Source organism: Myotis brandtii, unplaced genomic scaffold (assembly GCF_000412655.1).
Source record: "Myotis brandtii unplaced genomic scaffold, ASM41265v1 scaffold332, whole genome shotgun sequence".
Lineage (NCBI taxonomy): Eukaryota > Metazoa > Chordata > Mammalia > Chiroptera > Vespertilionidae > Myotis > Myotis brandtii.
In genome coordinates, this window is record NW_005362797.1 from 1,950,424 (window position 1) to 1,965,310 (window position 14,887).

Consider the following 14,887-nt stretch of genomic DNA (forward strand, 5'->3'; position numbering starts at 1 on the left):
CTGGTGAATAAAATAGAACCAGTGGCATGGAAACATGGAACAGACTGACAATCTCAGAGGGAGAGAGGAGGGGGTGGGGGGGAGAGACTAATCAAAGGATTTATATGCATATATGCCTTGCCCAATGGACTAGGGCAGGATGGGAACCAGGTGGAGGAGGCCAATGGTGGGGGGCGCATCTACAATACTCTAAGCGATAAAGAGAATAATTAATAAATAAATTAAAAACAGAGAACCTTTCCTAGCAGAAGTCAAATATAAGATGACCAGGAGAGATTGGAAGCATGACAAGCACACAGCCACATTGCTGGTGTTTTTGAGGATGGAGCAAGGGGGCCTCCGGCCAGGGAATGCAGGCAGCCTCACCCAACGGGGAAACTGGGCAGCTGGGCAGCTGGGGACAGCCTTCAGCCCTCAGCCAGCAAGGAAACAGGCCCTCCGTTCCACGACCACAAGGAATTGAATTCTGTGAACAACCCAAATGAGCAAGGAAACCATTCTCCCCCAGCAGCTCCGAGAAGGAAGGCAGCCTGCAGACACCGAGGGGTGAGACCCAAGATACATCTGTGCTGTTTTAAGCCACTAAATTTGTGGCGACTGTTAGAGCAGCAATAGAAAACTAACATAGCCGAACCCTGAAAAACAAAGGAAACTTCTCCCTGTTGTCATGGAGCTTAGCATCTCAAATTTGCAAAATGTGTAAAAGGAGAAACAAATCAAGTGTTGGCTAACCCAAGTCTTAGGCTGAAGGGTTGGAATTCGAGGGTGTCAGGTGATCTGTGAGATCCAGACTCTGTACTTTTTAAAATATATATATATATTTTATTGACTTTTTACAGAGAGGAAGGGAGAGGGATAGAGAGTCAGAAACATCGATGAGAGAGAAACATCAATCAGCTGCCTCCTGCACACCCCCCACTGGGGATGTGCCCACAACCAAGGTACATGCCCTTGACCAGAATCGAACCTGGGACCCCTCAGTTCACAGGCCGATGCTCTATCCACTGAGCCAAACCGGTCAGGGCAGACTCTGTACTTTTTGAAGGAAGTGTTAGAGGCACCTCTCACCGGAGAGGTGTGACCGGGACAGCCCCCTGCATCGGTGGGAGAGGGCTGTCCCCAACCTCGATTCTTGTCTTCTCATATAAATAATTTATATGAGAGACTTTGATTGCATTGCGATTAAGCCGATTTTATTAAAGCAATTAAGGCATGCACCTGTAGTAGTTAAAGAAGCAAGGCAAGCAAATCTATACATCTGACTTAGGGAGCGCAGACGGGCTCTCAGCTAATGTGAAGAGCGAGTGGGTGGGGGTCCGAGGCGTTATATACCCTCCTGTCCATAGGGTCAGGATTCCTCTGCTGACTATTTTGGTATAGGTTAATTCTCAAGGCCCCATTTTTACTTTGTTGTGGCCTTCCCAGAATTCATGAGGCGCATCTGGCAACTTTATCTCGCCAAACCTTGAGACTGCTGGCCTCTTTGCTTAGGGAGTAAAACTGCCCCCCCCCCTTTCCCCTCCACCCCTCCTTCCCTGCATTCTCTTGTTAGGGAGGCTTTTAACCATTTGTTCTCAAGTGTCCTTGGCTGGCGAAGATAACGGGTTTTTTGTTATTTACAAGCTGGCTGCAAATTGCCCACAGTGTTTGGCCTTGTTTTAACTTTCCTATCTCCGTTTCTCTATTCCTCCTGCCCTGGAGTCCTGTAACAGAGATTCCAGCAAAAAGGAGAATGAGGAACCTGTTACTGTAGATTGGAGGGAAAGGGAAATTTGGGGGGGTGAAAATATAGAATGGATGATCATTTGGAAAGGGAAGGCTTTTTATGAAGAAAATAATAATAGCTCCTCAGACTCAACGGAATGCCTGTCTTCTCCCACCCTCAACTCCCAAGTCTGCTTAATTTTAGGATAAAAGCTCATGGTTAAGTCATATGCACCAAGTAAGGAAATACAGGCAAAAAACAATTAAAAACCCACAATAGTAGGGGGCATGTCAAAGGGACACAGGAGCCAACTGAAAGAGCTCCCCGTGGCCAAAGCTGAAACAATTTGAGCGATAAAGTACTATTGGATAATAAGCTAAACATAAAGTCAGTGTCCATGAGTCCATAGTAATGTAAGTAGACGATTGAATAAATAAATGGGGTGCAGAGACCATTTTCCACTGAAGAAGAATTCCTAATAAGTTGTATAGAGGCTCTCTGCCCTTAGAAGGTGATGGAACACCTCTCCCCACGCCTTCCCTGTGGGTGCACAGCCACTTCCTCTAAGAGAACAGGACGGAAAAGTCTGTATGGGGGCGGGAGTGGCGGTAATTATACACTGGCAAACACTTAGCCAGGTAATGGGGGTTTTAGCATCCTCGGTGCTTAGTTGTGGCGACAGTGGGTTCCCTGGACATGCTGTGGTGAGAATAGATAGCACTTCCCCCTGTGGTCTTCCTCCCCAAAACACATCACCCCAGTCTCCTCGTGAGACAGCGCCAGGCAATTCCCAAATGAGGGACCTTCTACAAACTACCTAACCAGTACCCCTCAGAACTCTCAGGTCACCAGAAGGAAGGAGAGTGTGAGGAAGTGTCCCAGGCCAGGGTGCCTATGGAGACATGGGGACCGGATGTGACTAATGATGGCGTCCTCAGTGGGGTCTGCAACAGTAAGAGCACCCTGAGTAAAGCACAGCAAATAGGAATAAAGCATGGGCTTTCATTAATATTAATATGTCAGTGTTGTCTGCTGGTGGGAATGCAGACTGGTGCAGCCACTATGGAAGACAGTATGGAGTTTCCTCAAAAAGCTGGAAATGGAACTCCCATTTGATCCTGTAATCCCACTTCTAGGAATATATCCCAAGAAACCAGGAACACCAATCAGAAAGGATATATGCACCCATATGTTCATAGCAGCACAATTCACCATAGCTAAGATCTGGAAACAGCCTAAGTGCCCATCAGTAGATGAATGGATTAGAAAACTGTGGTACATCTACACGATGGAATACTATGCTGCTGTAAAAAAGAAGGAACTCTTACAATTTGCAACGGCATGGATGGAGCTGGAGAGCATTATGCTAAGTGAAATAAGCCAGTCAATGAAGGAAAAATACCACATGATCTCACTCATTCATGGATAATAAAGACCATTACAAACTTTTGAACAATAATAGATACAGAGGCAGAGCTGCCTCAAACTGATTGTCAAACTGCAGCGGGAAGGCCAGAGAGGGTTGGGGGGCAGAAGGGAGGGGAGTAAGAGATCAACCGAAGGACTTGTATGCATGCATATAAGCATAAAAAAAAAAAAAAAAAAAGAAAGTTCTGTGGTCTAGGTTGTCTTCTCTTTTCAAATCTAAATTCACTACAAATTGTATTTTGTCAGTGTTGTAAACTCTGTTGTTAATCTTCGGAGAGGATAGAGGCGGGGTATGTGGATGTGGGAATTTTCTGTACTGTCCTTGCAGTTTTTCTGTAAATCTAAAACTATCTATACTAATAAAAGAGAAAGATGCAAATTGACCGTACCTTCACGACGCCCACCAGCCAATCAGGAGTGGGCATGCAAATTAACCCAACAAAGGTGGTGGGTTAATTTGCATACACAGGCACCGAGTGGCTGGTGTCCCGCACCACCCCAGCCGCTCTGGGCCTCTGGGCAGTATGGGAAGGCGGAAAGGCAGCTCTGGCTGGATCGAAGGCGGTGCCAGCAGCCAGGGGAAGGAAGGCCCATTCTTGCACGAATCTTCTTGCATAGGGCCTCTAGTTTAAAATAAAAAGTCTATTTTTAAAAAATACACATTTTTATTTCAGAGAAGAAGGGAGAGGGAGAGATAGAAACCTCAATGATGAGAGAGGATCATGGATTGGCTGCCTCCTACACACCCCCTACTGGGTGGGGATAGAGCCCACAACCAGGGCATGTGCCCTGATGGGAATCGAACCATAACCTCCTGGTTCATAGTTCAGTGTTCAACCACTGATCCACACCAGCTGGGCTAAAAGTCTATTTTTTTAAGTGGGGAAAAAAATCATATGCACCTTACAAATGTGTCTTCCACAGTTCCATGTGTGCTCTGTGGAGTAAAAAGGAGCCTCCTGCACTTTCTGAGCAGAAAGGGAGCCCTGTGAGTGTGAATGTGGACATACCCCCTCTAACCTCGCAGTTCCTTTGGGGGAGGGAGCACCTGTTCAGCTTGTTAAGTAAAAGCACTCTGCATATGGCATTATTTTTGTACACTGCTTCACGTACAACTCACTCATTGTGGTGTATTAAAACTATTTGATGTTCCAGGAGTATGTTTCATTTAACATAGTGTATTCCGTGAGCATTTTGAGTATACTTTCGGGAAGTAAAGTAAAATATGTCATTGTAGAAAGCAGTTGGCGCTTTGGTAATCACCCGATGGAAGGCAAACTTGGCTCAACCCTGGGCCTGTGGGATCCCAGCTCTCTCCGGCGTCATTTAGAACAGCGTTCCACGTTAGGATGGGGAGGCGATGTTAACATATTGTTTGCGGATAGTTTTTATCGCGCGCTAACAGGTGGCGCATGGCGTGGGCCATTTTTGCTAATTTTTTGCGCAAATGGCAACGTTCAGTAAAATTACGATAACTTTAGTTTACATATTTATACGTTACCCACATTCTACCGCTAGTCTATAAAAAAACGTATTAATACGTGTCCCGCGCTCTACTTACTACCAGTCAACGTAAAACGTATAAATACATTTCCCGCATACAATCAGTCTGCACGTGGGGGTGAAGAGCAGATGCTTAGCCCTGCGGTCCGTCAGAAGGAGAGCAGGAATTGTGCATCTCATCTTTACAGGCTCAGTGCAAGTATTCAAGTACTTGATGAGGCAGTTAAGTTCTCTGTCTTCAAATGAAAGTTACACCTTCATTCAGTGACAGATTGACAAATATCCATGCTACAGTTTATTTCCGGTGCCAGGGAGGATCCAGGGAGATAAAAAAAAATTTTTTTTTAAGCAGTAAAGGCACCTGTAGGTGGGTAGTTTTTGGCATTTCTTGGGCCTTAGGATCCAGGCGTGGGCTCCTCCTGATTCCTGTCCTCAATGCCTTTCAGCTCATTCCTTGCCCCTGACGTCTCTCTGCCCAGCACCTCGTGGTCTCTCAAGGTTTTATGAACAAACTAGAGGCCTGGTGCACGAATTCGTGCACAGGTGGGGCCTGGCCGGCCTGCCCCAATGGTGGGGGTGGGAGGCAATCAGGGGCGGGGCTGGCCTGGGGGAGGGGCCGTGGGCGGTTGGCCGGCCCCGCCCCCTAGTCAAGAATTCCCGGTCGAGGGGACAATTTGCATATTAGCCTTTTATTATATAGGATAACCCAGACAAGGCGGGGCGGTGGACAAGTGCCACCACACAGCACATTACTCCTGGAGACAGAGGTCAGCGATGGGGGGGAAGGAGGAATTCTCTGCGGCTTTTAGCCTCCTTTCCAACTGCTCCTCTGGAGAATGTCCTCATTCTTTCTTGGACAGAATACGTTTCCTGAGCATCGTTCTCCTCGGCAGACAGGGATAGTGTGGTACTTGGCAGGATTCATCCCCTCCCCCTCTTGTTTTACTTATTTGCTACATCAGAAGAGTATGTGTAGCATAAACATAACAATCAAATCCTATTCAAAAGGCAGAGGCCCATGAACCCGCCACCTGCCCTAAGATGGGAGACTTGGCAACACCTCCATGTACCCACCTTCCCTCCCCCAGATGTGACGACTCTCAGAACTGTGGGGTCTTCACTCCCTGGTTTTCCAAAACTTATACTTTCATCACTTAAGTATAAAACCTTAAGCGGTGCATTGTTTCGTTTCAGCTTTGAGAGCCACACAAGAAGCACCCTTAGGGCTGCAGCCTTCTCCTTAGCTCGGGTCTGTTTCTAAGCGTCCATCTCCAACGTGTGGAACGTACGACGGCAGTCCGTTTATTTGTGGTTCTCTATAGGATGCTGTCTTATAGCTGATCCACAGCTCGCCTAGCCCTTCTCCTGATCTGGGGCATTTGAGTTTTCTCCAGGTTTCCTTCATGAGGACCAGTGGCCCGGTGGACATTCCTGGTCGAGGTCGCCAGGTGCATCCGTAGGAGCGTTCACGGGGCGGTAGTTCTCAAACATGAGCACCTGGCAGAACCCCTGGAGGGCTTTGTTAAGCAGATGTCCGGGCCCCATTTCCAGACCTTCTGATTCAGTAGGTCCGGGGTGGGGACAGAGACCTTGCATCTCTGATGACTCCAGGCGACCCTATGGCCTGGGACCGTGCTTTGGGAGCCACTGGCCTCGGGTGAGCACCCAGGCGGGGGTGGCTGGGCTGCGGGGTGTGCCCTGGCCCCACATTGGAGGAGGATGCCCAGGTGTTTTCCCACATAGTTGTCACTGTTTTCTCCTGGCAACACAGAAAAATTCCACTGAGACACGTTTTCCGCAGTCCTTGGTATTCTTTATGTCCTTTCTCTGCATTCAACGTGACGGAAACTGTGGGAGGGGAAAGAATTTATACGCGGAGACAAGTGTGTTTTACACTTTCTGAAAAGGAGACAGAGATCTTTAGACGTTTGGGGATGTTTCCTTGGGCGTAACAAGCGAAAGAATGGACCTGAACAGGTTTGCCAAGGAAGGTAAACAGGGCACAGTTCTTATACCTGTAACAGAACGTCTTTGACCAGCATGAGGAGAGCTGGTGGGTTAGTCATTCCGGTTCACTTCAAACAGCCAAATGAAACCGGGACAGTCCTCACGCGCTGGCTGGTACCATCGACACCGCCATGTTTGTCTGTTCTCCCCTTAGATTTTCATGTTGTTGAATCCATAGGCCCTTCATTTTGAGAAGACAAAGACCCAGGAGAGATGTGGTTGAAATTGTACGATGTTGTGACAGATCAGATGATCACAGACTGATGTGCCACAGGCCAGACCTGGACGGAGACAGAGACGGGCATCGGAAATAAATAAGGGGGCAGGGGATGGTTGGTGCAGGGCACTGTTCCCGTCCCTCGCTCACGAGGTGGGAAAGCAGAGAAGGTGGAAAGAGCATCGGCTCCCCTGGGGAAGCCTTGGTGTGAGAACCGGCCCAGGCTTCCTGGTCTCTCCTGAGCCCAGTCTCCCTGCTGAATTGGACTCACTCCTGTTGACCTCACAGGCTTTGGAGGGTGACTCGAGGTAACCCGTGCGGGCCCCTGGCACGTGGTAGGACACTCAGTAAGGGTTCCATCGCCTCTTTTCCTTCCAAACAGGTTTTATAAGAATAGAGACTATTGCCCAGCCGGTGCGGCTCAGTGATTGAGCATCAACCTATGAACCAGGAGATCACGGTTCGATTCCTGGTCAGGGCACATGCCCGGGTTGTGGGCTCGATCCCCAGTGTGGGGCATGCAGGAGGTAGCCGATCAATGCTTCTCTCTCATTGATGTTTCTATCTCTCTCTCCCCCTTCCCTTCCTCTCTGAAATCAATAAAAATATATCTTTTTTAAAAAACAGACACTATCGCCATTTTTATGTTAGTTCCCTGTTTGCACAGCCTTTTCCCGTCTAATTCTCCAGGCGCCCTGATGGCTGCTGTTGTCATATCCTCCCTTTGTGCTCGTCCCCATGACCTGCCTCCCCTCGGATGCGTTCACTCACCTGTGTAGTTGGGTCCTGCCTTTCTCCGCGGCACCTCACAGCTGTGTGCATGAGCCGTGGTCTGTCACTCTGTCACCTGAAGGTAGGGATGACAGAACCATTACCCACAGGCTGGCGTTTAACCTGTTCCCCTCCTCGGCTCTGCACAGAAACATCCGCGTGAGGGGGACGCACACAACTGAGCACTTACCCGGTCAGTGACAGACACTTGGCAGGTTTCGTCTCATCTAACCAAAAAGTACAGCCGAGGTGGGTCCCGTTATTACTCTCGTTTTATACGTGACGGGATCGCCACAGACCTCAAGCACAGTGAGCTGAGTGACAGGAGCCAGTCCCAGAGGACGAGGCAACTGTAGGACTTCGTCCATATGAAATGTCCGGAATAGGCAGATCGATGGAGGGGGGACATACGTGAGGCGTTGCCGGGAGCTGGGGGGCTGGAGGCAAATGGGGAATGACTGACTGACCGCTGGTGGGTGTGAGGTTTCTCTATGGGACGGTGAAAATGTTCTAAAGTCGATGTGGACGTGGTTGCACAAGTCTGCGGCTACGTTGCACTTTGAGTGAATTGTGTTTTGAATGAATGAGTCATGGGGTATGTGAATTATATCTCAGTCAAGCTGATTTTTTAAATCGTATCAACAACGAAAACAAAACCGGCACAGAGAAGTTAGGGAACGTGCCCACGATCACAGAGCCAGCGAGTAGCAGGGCCGGGGTTTGAACCTGGCACGTGAGTGTAGGTCCGCACTCCATGCCTCCGGATGCCTCTGGATCTCTCCCACCCCCCATGCAGCCTGACAAATTCAAACAGCTCCTTTAAGCCCCTCCCAACCCCCCACTCAACTCTGCCTCTTTGCCCAGGGTTTCCTGCGTTTCCAGGCAGCCTGCGCGCTCCCTCTCCTGGGCCCTGGCTGCCCTGAAAAGACCTCGTCTCCAGTGCTTTTCATAGTGACCTGGGAGGCGGGCTGCCTGTTTGCCCCTCAGTAAAATGCTTCTAGAGAGGAGAGCTGGGGTCCTTTCCATCCCATAACCCCCAGGCCCAACCTCGTGGCTGCCACCGGCCCTGGGTGTCAGGTCCTGAGGCTGTGGCTGAGATCACGGGGCGCAAGGCAGCCCCGGCCACAGAGCATCCTTCCACGGCCACAGAGCATCCTTTCACGGCCACAGAGCATCCTTTCACGAAAAAATGTCCATCCCAGCTAGTATGGCTCAGTGGTTGAGCGTCAACCCATGAACAAGGAGGTCACGGTTGGATTCCTGGTCAGGGCACATGCCCAGGTTGCAGGCCGGGTCCCCAGTGGAGGACATACAGGAGGCAGCCGATCAATGATTCTCTCTCATCATTGATGTTTCTATCTCTGTCTCCCTTCCTCTGAAATCAATAAAAACATATTAAAGAAAAAAAGGAAGAAATGGCCCATGTGGGGCACTTTTATGGACACAGTTGGGTTGGGGAGGTTAAGTGATGAGCTCTTCACATGGACGAGGCCACAGTGGCCAGCTAATCGCCACGGGGTCACAGAGCACTGCTTTCTGTGGTTGCAAATTGAACCTCGTCCCAGACAGCTTTCTGGCAAAGCCCGTGCAGGTAGGATAGGAGACTAGATAAGGATGTGTACGATTCGGGGAAAACACAGCATGGCCTGTGGAAAAATATCCGCAGCTTCACATCCGCGTGGTAGGCGTAAAGATTCCCTCGCACACAGAGGTGACACTGCCTCATTTTATTCTCGTTCTTTCTCCCAGTTACAGTCCACAGGGCATGGCCTTGGAAGCCTTAGTCAGAACGCGACTGAAATTGGACACAGGTAGGGATTTTAAGAAAAATTAAACTTCTCTATCAGAAAGGTCCAAAGCTAGTAAAAGCACGCGTGCAAAGACTAGAAGGACAGGCATCAAGAAGTGACCAGTAATGGCAGCTCACGGGAGCCAGCTCTGAAGTCGTGCCAGGTTCTCTACACTGTAAACTCATGTCACCCTCTCGCTCTCCTTCTGTTGTTGTCCCCACTTTGCCCGTGGAGGGATCCCGGTCTGCGCTAGCTCCCTGTTCTGGATGGCACGGTCATGAGTGCTTTTTAATTTCTCTTCTCTGCTTGTCTACGTGTTTTGAATTTTTTACGATGATATGTATTATTAGGAATAACACATATTAAATGCTATTATAAACAAACTAGAGGACCAGTGCATGGATTCATGTACCAGTGGGGTCCCTCGGCCTGGCAAGCAGGGATTGGGTCAAAACCGGCTCTCCGACATCCTCCAAGGGGTCCCGGATTGCAAGAGGGTGCAGGCCAGACCGAGGGACCCCACCAGTGCATGGATTCGTGCACTGGGCCTCTAGTATGCATATAAGATCTTTGGTTAATCTCTTCCCGCCCTCCCCCTTGCCCTTCCCTCTGAGATTCATCAGTCTGTTCCATGTTTCCATGCCTGTGGTTTCTACTCCTGCATTGAGCATCTGCCCCCTGATGGTCAGTGTGCGTCATCGCTACCGGTCAGATGATCGCTTAGGCTTTCATATGGCTGGTGTGTTCAATGATTAGAGCATCAGCCCCAGCACCAAAGGGTCGTGGGTTCAATTCCCGGTCAGGGGCTTGATCCTGAGTTGCAGGTTCAATTCCTGGCCCTGGTCGAGGGACATGTAGTACATGCTGGAGGCAACCAGTTAATGTGTCTCTCTCACATCAATGTTTCTCTCTCTCTCTCTTTCCCTCCCTTCTACTTTCTAAAAACCAATGGAAAAAATATTCTCAGGTGAGGATTAACAAAACAAAACAAAACAAAGAATGTAGCAACTGCTGGACAGAAATGCTTTTCCAGATGACGGGGCTGCCTTGCCTTGGGAATTGTGGGGCTCATGCTAGCCCGTTAACCATGCGCGGGACTGACTTGAGAGTCTGGCTCTGGCTGCAAGGCTTATGACTAAGCGCCCGCTGGCTGTTAAAGTCATCTGTGAGTGCATCACCGTGCACGTGGTTAATCCACAGAGCGGTGGGGCCTGCTGGCTCATCCCGGGGGCCTCTGCCCTCCAGGCTGCTGCCCCAGGTCTTCCAATAACAACACAGATCTCCACCTGGGACTCATTCACAAAGAAAACAGAGATAAAGCTGAAGTGGTTTCATGAGAGAAAAGCCTCCGTGCGCTTGATGACTTCTTGGCAAAGGAAGGACGGGAAGTGTGCCGCCGGCTGGCGTCTCCTCGGGCCTCCTCGGGCCCGTCTCGCTGGCCACGCGTCATGGTGTGGGCTCAGCATTCCTCGCTGAGACCCAAGGGAAGGGCGGTGCTGAGGTTCACTGACATCCGGGCTGTTTCCAGGCTGATAAAGGTACCGGGCACGTGATTTCTCAGGTTTTGCAAACACAGAGCCGTTGCGGTTCCATTGTTTCTCATCTGATGACCACCGACTGTCCGGGGTCAGGTCTGAGGAGACCTTCCCACCTCTGTCCTCCTCCGGGGGATTTGCACTGGCGCGCAGACGGGCATCCGAGGCAGCCAGCCTGTAAAGCCATCGGCAGGGCGTGGCCCCTGCCTCACAGGTGGACGTGAGAAATGTCTGGCCTATTCAGGAACGTTCAGGGGCCCTTGCTTGCACCTCAGTTCTGCGTCATGCTGATGGCCTCCTCAAGAGAAGGAAGCTTTTTTCCCTGTTTGAGTGTTTAGCTCTAATTGAGTTGGGGACCCTGGCATTCTCCATGGAGGGTGAGAGAAGGTTCCCAACGTGCCTGCCATGGCTGAGCAGAAAGGTCCACGTCGCTGTGATAGGAGGGGCTGCAGATGAGCCATGTTCTTCCCCCAGGAGGGGTAAGAACATGCATCCAGCCCTAGCAGGTATGGCTCAGTGGATAGAGCGTCGGCCTGCGGACCGAAGGGTCCTGAGTTCGATTCCGGTCAAAGGCACGTACCTCAGTTGCAGGCTCCTCCCCGGCCCAGGCCCTGGTCAGGGCTTGTGCAGGAGGCAACCAATCAATGTGTGTCTCTCACATTGATATGTCTCTCTGTCTTTCCCTCTCTCTTCCACTCTTTCTAAAAGTCAATGGAAAAACATCCTCAGGCCCTAGCCGGTTTGGCTCAGTGGATAGAGCATCAGCCTGTGGACCTAAGGGTCCCGGGTTCAATTCTGGTCAAGGGCATGTACCTCGGTTGCAGGCTCCTCCCCGCCCGGCCCTGGTCAGGGTGCATGAAGGAGGCAACCAGTCGATGTGTTTCTCTCACATCGATGTTTCTCTCTGTCCTTCCCTCTTTCTTCCACTCTCTCTAAAAATCAATGGGAAAATACCCTCGGGTGAGGATTAAATAATAAAAATAAAATAATAAAATTTTAAAAAAAAGAAAAACATCCGCAGGTGAGGATTAAAAAAAACACGTGCATCCAGCTGTTGAAACTCTTCCGCATGCAGGGAACCATGCCACAGGTGCTGGAAGGGCAGGGCGGGCCTCAGGGCACAGGCCACCTGCAGGTCTCGCACACCTGGCTGAGTAAGCCAAGGCCAGGGCCGCAACTGGGTGAACAGACAAGCCAGGTGGCGCCTGGAAATAGAAGCCTGTTACCCAAGAGGGAGGTTGGTCTGAGAGTCATGAAAAGTGGCCAGACTGTGGGAGAGAGCAGATGCGTTGAGGACGAGCCGGTATCTCTGGCCGGCCCTTTCCTCACCTCCTGCAAAACTGAGCAGGTGCTCGAGACCAGTGGTTCCCAATGTGGGGCACACGCCCCACAGGGGGGCAATTTGATTTTTAAGGGGGGCAATTCGAGAATGAGTTATGAACAGTGAATTTTTTGCATTTCTTATGGTTCTAGGCGCCTCATATACAGTATATAAATATATGGTGTGGCATATTTATGCATTTCAGTTCTCTATTATATGTTCTGAAATTTTATTTGCTATTTTTTCATATCACTTCATATTACTTTTTAAACAATTTCTTAGTGATTTCTTCCTCAGTTACTTAACTATCCTTTCGTTCTTTTATTTTTCTCTTTCATGGATGCCATGTTCTTTGGAAGCTTGTTTAGACCAAGTTAATGGCCTTTTAGGCTTCCTCCACGTGAATAGGAGTTCACTTTTTGAATAATAAGAATTATATGTCATGGGGGGGCATCAGGATTTTAGAGATGCTTAGGTGGGGCGTGGCCAAAAAAAACTTGGGAACTCCTGCTCTAGATGGTCCCTGATCTATTTGCAGGTCTCCTACTTGCCTCCTCTTTTGGTTCCCATGCAACAGGCCACTTCTCAGTGGGAACAGGCAGCTGGGAGCAGGTGACAGAGACTGAGGTGGGGGTTTGGGGGCACAGCGTATCTGGAGACTCTTACCGAGCAGATCCTGAACCCAGAAGGGAGTCCCCTTTAACAAGGGCCCTGTGGAAAGCATTCCATACATAAGTCTCTCCTTAGAGCAGGGACACAAACTTATTGGTTATAGGTTGTTTTTAATCTTGCTAAAACTTGAACTAAGGTTCCACTGAAAATAAAACAGTGCCAATGGTTGTGATTAGAATAAACCCAGCACACAGCATCCTGTGATAGAATGGGTCCTTACTTGGCTGTCTGTCCAACTAGGTCCTGAGCTGTTTGAGGGCAGGACTCTTCCCACTCCTTCCTCCGTGTCCCCGCGGGACCGATGTTGGAGGAAGGCTCCAGGATGGATGGAGACAGGGAAGGTACTCCCGTCTCTGCTCCCCTCATCCCAGGCTGAGCGCAGGGTGCCTGCGGGCCCCGTCGGCTCTTAAACACCACTTGGGATGCTGAAAGGCCACCACCGGCCGGTTTGAACGTCACAAGCTACTTTCATTAGTACGTTCGTGTGTACTTCCCTGGCTAAGACGGACAATGAAAAGAGAAATGAAAAGAAGAACACAGCCCGGTCACAGGATTGTGAAACTGGCGGCGAAAGTGATTTATAGCGTGTGCGTTAGAGGTCATGGAGCAGTTCAGTGGGTTCTTCTGATTCATGTTTCTTCTTTCCATGTTTTCGCTCATTTAAAAAGAGCCAAAGTAAACACAGAAAACGCGGTGAACTTCCTGCTGGCCTTTGGTTTCCTTCCTCCGTGCCGCAGGGGGGTCACCGGGCCTCTCCATTCCGCGTGCGTTTTCCTGCCAGTAGCGAGGTCCACACTCAACATAGCCAAGGGCTCTTTCCCCTGCGCTTCTGCACCGTGGCCAGCGCTCCTGTTCTTGTTTAAAAAACAATACATTGGGGCTCGGCCGGCGTTGCTCAGTGGATAGAGTGTCGGCCTGCGGACTGAAGGGTCCCAGGTTCAATTCCGGTCAAGGGCATGCACCTTGGTTGCAGGCACATCCCCAGTAGGGGGTGTGCAGGAGGCAGCTGATCAATGTTTCTCTCTCATTGATGCTTCTAACTCTCTATCCCTCTCCCTTCCTCTCTGTAAAAAATCAATAAAATATATATATTTTTAAAAACAAACAATACATTGGGGTTCGGCCGGCGTGGCTCAGTGGTTGAGCATGGAGCTATGAACCAGGAGGTCACAGTTCGATTCCAGGTCAGGGCACATGACCAGGTTGCAGGCTCGGTCCCCAGTAGGGGGCATGCAGGAGGCAGCCAATCAGTGATTCTCTCTCATCATTGATGTTTCTATCTTTCTCTCCCTCTCCCTTCCTCTCTGAAATCAATTTTTAAAAATTGTTTTTTTAAGTTAAAAATGATGCATTGGGAACAAATGAAAGACAGCTCGTAATTGTGAAGTTATTCCTGAACATGGAGGGAAGAGATGAGCTGTGAAAATGTGAACACTCTAATTGACTGTGAGCTGTGTGCTTACAACATTAGAACTACAAATGTCAGAATTTATTTTCCCGCTCAGTGGCCTGACACAATGGTAATGAGCTGCTTACACACACAACTGTGCATTTAAAAAGCCTGTAACGTCTTATAATTAGAGGCTGACTTCGCTGCCAGCCTGGCAAGCGGTCCGACTGTTTCTGTGAAGACTGGCGGCTTCTGCCTTTGAGGAGCTGCTGTCATCCGGGCCGAGTGGGAGATTTCGGGCCTGATTATTCAGCCCATGGCCGTATCTCCTCTCCGACCTGGGTCATTTGGGGTCATTTCTCTGCTTGCCAGCACCCATGGCAGAAAGTAAACTATCAGATTTTACTTACAGTTACTTTTATTTTATTTATTAAAGAATTTGAAGTTCAAAACAATGCATTCGACCTTTTACTTACAGTTTTTTAAAATAATATTAAGCCTGGCCTGCATGGCTCAGTGGTTGAGCATCGACCTATGGACCAGGAGGT

At 49.6% G+C, this 14,887-nt stretch overlaps 1 protein-coding gene across 1 annotated transcript in view; it reads left to right on the forward strand.

Moving 5' to 3' along the window:
• Nucleotides 1–14,887, forward strand: part of KCNK13 (potassium channel, two pore domain subfamily K, member 13) — a gene marked incomplete at its 5' end in the record, with an annotated part of 79,777 nt that overhangs the window by 54,453 nt on the left and 10,437 nt on the right. The window lies entirely within an intron of this gene.